The following is a 5,494-nucleotide window of genomic DNA, read 5'->3' as shown; positions in this document are numbered from 1 at the left end:
GCATAACTCAGAGGCAAACCATCTTAGTATTGATTTCAAATTCCCGTTTCTCTCCTGATCAGTCATAAACCGCACACTACATTTGTCACTCTGGCAACTGTAACTGGCCTTTTTCTTCCTTGTTTCTGAATGTCATTGATGTGCTGTGACTATATATGAATGTGAGTGACTTTCTGAACAGGTTTTACCAGAACAGCTATAGTCCAGTAAGTCTTTGTCTTTCTAAACTGTCCTCTTGTCTACTACCAGCAAGGAAGCAGGGGAGAAGATTCATCTCATACACTGCTGTTAGAAATGTGTAAAGTGCGACTCTTAACATTAAGGATACACAGACCCTTCAATCCAGGAGTCTCACTCCTGGGAATCTATCCCTAAGAAAAGATAAAGTGCCAGTACTTAAGATTATATGTTTATCAATGTATATTGTATTTTTTGATAAGGACAAAAAAGGAAACAATGTGAATAACCATCAGTAAGAGAATGATTGAATAAACTGCAGTAAAACTATACCATAGCTGGATGGTATTCCATGGAGAAGAATGTGTAAGTGCAAATGCTTCCAGGTCAGACGAGAAGAGGGAGAGGGAGGGGGGAGAGGAAGAGGGGAGAGAGAGTTTGTGTGTGTACAACACATTTCTAAAATAAAGATCTAAGTATATGTGTGTTTGTGTGTATTTGTATGATTTTATGGTCCTGGATAATAAAATTCTCTGTCAAAAAATATAATTACCATTAAGTCTAATGGAAAATGTTTCATGCATTCCTTGGTCCCTAAATTAAGTCATTTATACTAAAACAACATCATAACTCACTCGTAACACAAATAATTATTCACTCATAACACAAGGTAAATAATTAATATTCGTTAACATAAGGCAGGTTCTCTTTATAAAACGGCTGTCTTCTGTTCTCAGGCTCTAGCTTTCGTAGCTGTATGGTATGCTTGAGCCTGTGTTCTCCATGAAAACACATATTTGACATTCATTGTTTACACAAGGAAATCTTTAATACAAAAAAAATAGTATAGACAGAAAAACCCATGAAGTCATTTTTACAAGGTCATTATTACAAATCAGCAAATTACAAATGGTTTGAGAAAACATACCCACCTTTACAAATGCAGAGGTAACCATTGGGGTAACTGTCCTTTCGTGAGCTGTTTGCTCCCAAGGTCCTAGAAATCGACATCAGGGAAAAAAAAAAAAATTCCTTGTAATCCTCATAAAGTGGTTTTAAATGAAACTTCGGAAACAGTTCTTACAGCCTGGGCATGTGGGTGTATTTCAGTCTTGCAGCGCGCTGGGCACAGCCGGCCGAGGGGCGATGCGCTGTGCATAGCAGAACCCAGCCAGTAGGGGCTGTCTCCAGATTCTGACCTCCACCCATCTGACTCCTCACCCAGGCCTGCTGCACTTGGCCCCATTACCGATCTTTATTCCATTTGATATTTTAATTTTGGAGTTTCTATTTCCACGGATAACCTTTTCATAACTAAAATGCTTACACTTTCCCCCATTGTTTTAATGCTTCATAAATTTAAAGTTGGGGATCCTCTTGGCATAAAGCTAGCGTTGATACATTTAATTGGCATCTCTCTACTGTTAAGTCTAAGGATGGTGGGGGGATTGTAGGTCTAAGGAAACCAGGATGAGGTGCTGAGGCACAGTTTGAAAAAAAACATGGAAATGTGAGATGCTATGGGTCCTCAGGGTTGGGGGGAGGGGACTTTGTGGAATGCAGCTAGAGGTTTCATTCCAGCCACCCCTGCTCCATCGTCCTTCTCTGCAGCTGCATGAGGACACAGCCCCAATCCCAACCCGACAGCTGGTGTGGGCCATCAGGGACCTGGGCCATCCCCAGGCCTTGTTTGGCTAGAATTTTTCTTGACTCAACTACTTACCTGGATTGTCCCATCAAATCCTGCTGGCCCAAGTAGAGTGGACTCTCGGTGTCTGGTCTCCACTTACATCTTCTGACTTGGCTAGGTCTGTATTCTGGGGATTTTGAAGGGAAAAACTCCCATAGTTCATCCTGCTGAACAGTAGTCAATAGAACATATCTGGGACCCTCTGCTCTGGTTTTCCAGATCTTAGCGCAGTGTTGGTAACCTTCTTATCCTCAGGTCTTATCTCTTCTATCCCAAGAGGCTGCTCTTCTATCTCAGACATACACACTGAACTGTATGTAACATGTTTGAATAAAGGACAATCTACCTTTCTCGGTTTTATAAGAACTGTCAGAATGTTAACCAAAATACAACAAAGAAACCAAAACACACCTATAAAGGCTACTGAGACTTAGGTCAAAGAATCCAGAGATGGGTACTGAAGACTTCAGTTACTGGTTAGTAAAATGAGCATAAACCCCCATGAGAAGTCTGGACCACAGCTGTTGACACGGATAGTGGACATGGCTACATTCATTCATTCCAGAAAACATTTTAGGCACCAGCAAGGGAGCAGGCATTCGTGGGCTGCCAGGGATACAGTGGTGAACAAGATCATATTGTGACAGAGGGCTCCGGTCTTGGAGGTGTTTGCTTATTAGCAGTGCTTCCCAGGAGCAGAAGGAAAACCGGTTAGAGGACATGCTTCAGGAAGCTGGAGACATAGGTATGGGCTGGGCCTGCCCCTGTGAGAAAAATGAGAAGCCACAGGAGAGCTTCAAATAAGGGATAGCATCATCTGCTTTTTAACAAGTGATGCTAACTGGGAGGAGCATTTGAGTAGGTGCCCAGAAACCGAAACCCCCCACTTAAGAGGAGAACCCTAAGAGATGAGGTTCTGCCAATTCATGGCCCCCATTTCAATGGCTTTCAACAAAATTTCAAATAGCAACCAAATGCTTTCTCTATTACTGATTGTTGGCAATCAGTGAGAAATGCTCTTGCAAATTCAAGTTCACTTAAATTCCTGCTTCCCTAGATCTCTTCCCAATGGCTCCTGACGTTTGACCATTCCTCTTCCTCCAGCCCATCCAGACTCATGAGAATTACCCATTCTCACCTCAAAACTCTGGAACTCCACACCCAAAAGAACATTTAGAGCAACTGTCCAGGTGATCTGGGACAGGGCTGACCTGAGCACTTTCTCCATCTGGTTGATGCTGAATGTGGGCAGGGGAGTTATGGGAGGCTGGTTTCCCTGCAAGGTGCTGAAGCCGTTACTGAAAGCGAGAAAAGGAAGAAGAGTAGTGCATGAAAGTTGATACCTCTTAGCAAAGTGAGGCGAGGCCTGGACTGAGCAGGGGTGGCCCCCTTTAAATTCAAGTGGCAGAGACCAAGAGGTGGGAAGGCCTGTCATGCTGGGATGTATGCCTCTGAAGGTAGCAAGGGGCCTGGGGGACTATGGCCTCAGATCACTTTGCGCAAGACAACAGACACTGTAATGTTGAAAAATAAAGCCAGACTTTGTGGTAAGCATCAGGCCAGGGGTGGGGCAGGGACTGGCAAGGGTCAGCTGGTTCGGCTGCACTAGGTAGAGGCTCAGGCTGAACAGTGGGCGCAGGGTGGCCAGGTCGGGCAAGAGGGGGGTCGCTGAGGGGTGCCCTGCGGAGACAGACAGACGTTGATGGAACAGGCCATCTTGAGGAATGGGTGATTGGCAGCAGGTGGAAAAACATGACCAAATGGGTCAAGCTGCTGAGGAAGCTTAATATGGCTACCTGTGACCTCTGGAGGTCAAATGCTAATAAAAAATACTAGCAACAGCCGCTTCCAGCCGACCCGTAGTAACAACAGTACTGCTATTAGTGATGGTCGGTAGGTATCGCTTGCTTCTTACGCTCTTGGGCAGCACGCTGCTCTTTGCTTTGTATGCATTAGCTCCGTGAGGAGTCAACTGCTTCACTCCCTGCTGTCATTCTGCGTCCCCTGACCCAGCGGGATATCACGGCTTCAATCCCTGGCGGGATGTTACTTAAAAAATGGACAAATATAAATGTCCCTGATGAGGGAGCAGAAAGCGAGCTGAGGACAAAGCAGAAGCGGACACCCCACAACCACCCCCCCATGGGATATGTGTGACATTCCTCAGACACTCCTGGCTGCCCTAAAGGAAAAACAAATAGTTAATTCATAGAGATTACAATCCTGCAAGACAGGAGTCTCCCTCGGTTCACAAAAGCTTTAGCAATTTACAAGAACAAAGCATTTCTATCAATGGCCTAGCTTCCAGAAGGCAATGTAGATACAATTAAGTGTCCTTATAATCTGTAGCCCGTTGACAGATACTGGAAGTGGGCAAAGTGTAATGTTACCGTTAATGCCTTACTAGAAGGAAAAACCACCTTAACTTGACAACGGCAAGGCCTCCGGTATCCTGTGAGTCTTCTTTAACATACAAAAATCCTTTTGGAACCTCCCTTTTCCTTACCTCCCCCAACTCCCAAGTATCAGCCACACCTCACAAACCTGGGGCAGCTTTTTCTCCCTACGGGTCCTGTCCCTGTGCTTTAATAAAACCACCTTTTTACACCAGAGAGGTCTCAAGAATTCTTTCTTGGCTTTCGGCTCCAGACCTCACCCCACCGAACCTCACCTATATTCCAAAACCCCATCATCCCAAACATCTGCAACCACCATCTCCTAAAAACCCTGAGGTGGTAATCAGTTCCTTGGCAAATGCAAACCTCTGGGGAAGGTTCCTGGGCCTTGTTCAGTGCCACGGCGTACCTACTGCCGAGTGTCTGGCATTAACACTCCAGAGGTCTAGGGGCTTTTCCCAAAGTGAGTATCACACTCGTGGAGGCAAACCCCAATCCCAGGGGGGTTCTGGAAAGCAAAGTGGCTGCCTTAGAAGAGGGGGCCCATGAAGATTATCACACAAATTTTTCCAGTAACAACACAAGATCAGGGTAACAGGAGAAAATCACAAAGTAGAAACTGAGATCAGAAACTATACCTTAACTGAAACTCAAACCTTTAAGATTTTAAGCAGCAGGAAAGAGAAAAGGGAATTGATTGGCCATCACAAGTTTGGGGGCTGGGTCCTGCATTATTACTCACGGCTGCTGAAGTGCTTTAACTGGCCAGTATCTCCAGAGACCATACGATGCACAGATCCATAACCCACTCAAAGATCCGTCCAGGCAATGGGCTTGTTTCCCCCGAGACGCCACAGATCTGGAGCCCCCTCGGCTTTACGCCTGATTGGGGCAGAACCAAGAACCGTACCTCACAAGGCATAGGAAATATTTTCCTGTTGCCATAGGAAAAGCTGCCGGGGTTCGGAGACCTGCAGTGATGGGGAAGAGGGGGAAGGCAAGGCGAAGGCCCCAGAGCCACCCGCTCGTACCAGGGCCCTCCCTCTCCTCACTCGGATCCTCACTGCCGTGTGCTGTGCCCACCCTTCCATCACTCCACCCAGTGCTGACAGCTAAGGCTCCCAGCGAACGGAAACCACGAATGAGCCCCATATCCTGCGGCACAAAGGTAGCAGGCTCCACTGGCAGGAGGGCTCCGCGCCTGATCCCACTGCGTGTGTGCGAGAGGGGC

General features: G+C 46.3%; 1 protein-coding gene across 1 annotated transcript in view; it reads right to left on the bottom strand.

Moving 5' to 3' along the window:
- Positions 1–1,970: 1,970 nt before the first annotated feature.
- LOC123855266 (chymotrypsinogen B-like) overlaps positions 1,971–5,494 on the bottom strand; it is a 28,338-nt gene continuing 24,814 nt past the window's right edge. The window contains exon 8 of the mRNA XM_064581480.1: positions 1,971–3,165. The gene's annotated coding sequence lies outside the window, so the exon portion shown is untranslated. The remainder of the gene's footprint in view (positions 3,166–5,494) is intronic.

The sequence above is a fragment of the Mirounga angustirostris genome, unplaced genomic scaffold, assembly GCF_029215605.1.
Source record: "Mirounga angustirostris isolate CCGP_5_RB_7025 unplaced genomic scaffold, mMirAng1.0.hap1 SCAF_16, whole genome shotgun sequence".
In the NCBI taxonomy this organism is placed as follows: Eukaryota; Metazoa; Chordata; class Mammalia; order Carnivora; family Phocidae; genus Mirounga; species Mirounga angustirostris.
Note: the sequence above shows the minus strand (reverse complement) of the source record. Positions and strands in the feature narration are given on the sequence as shown.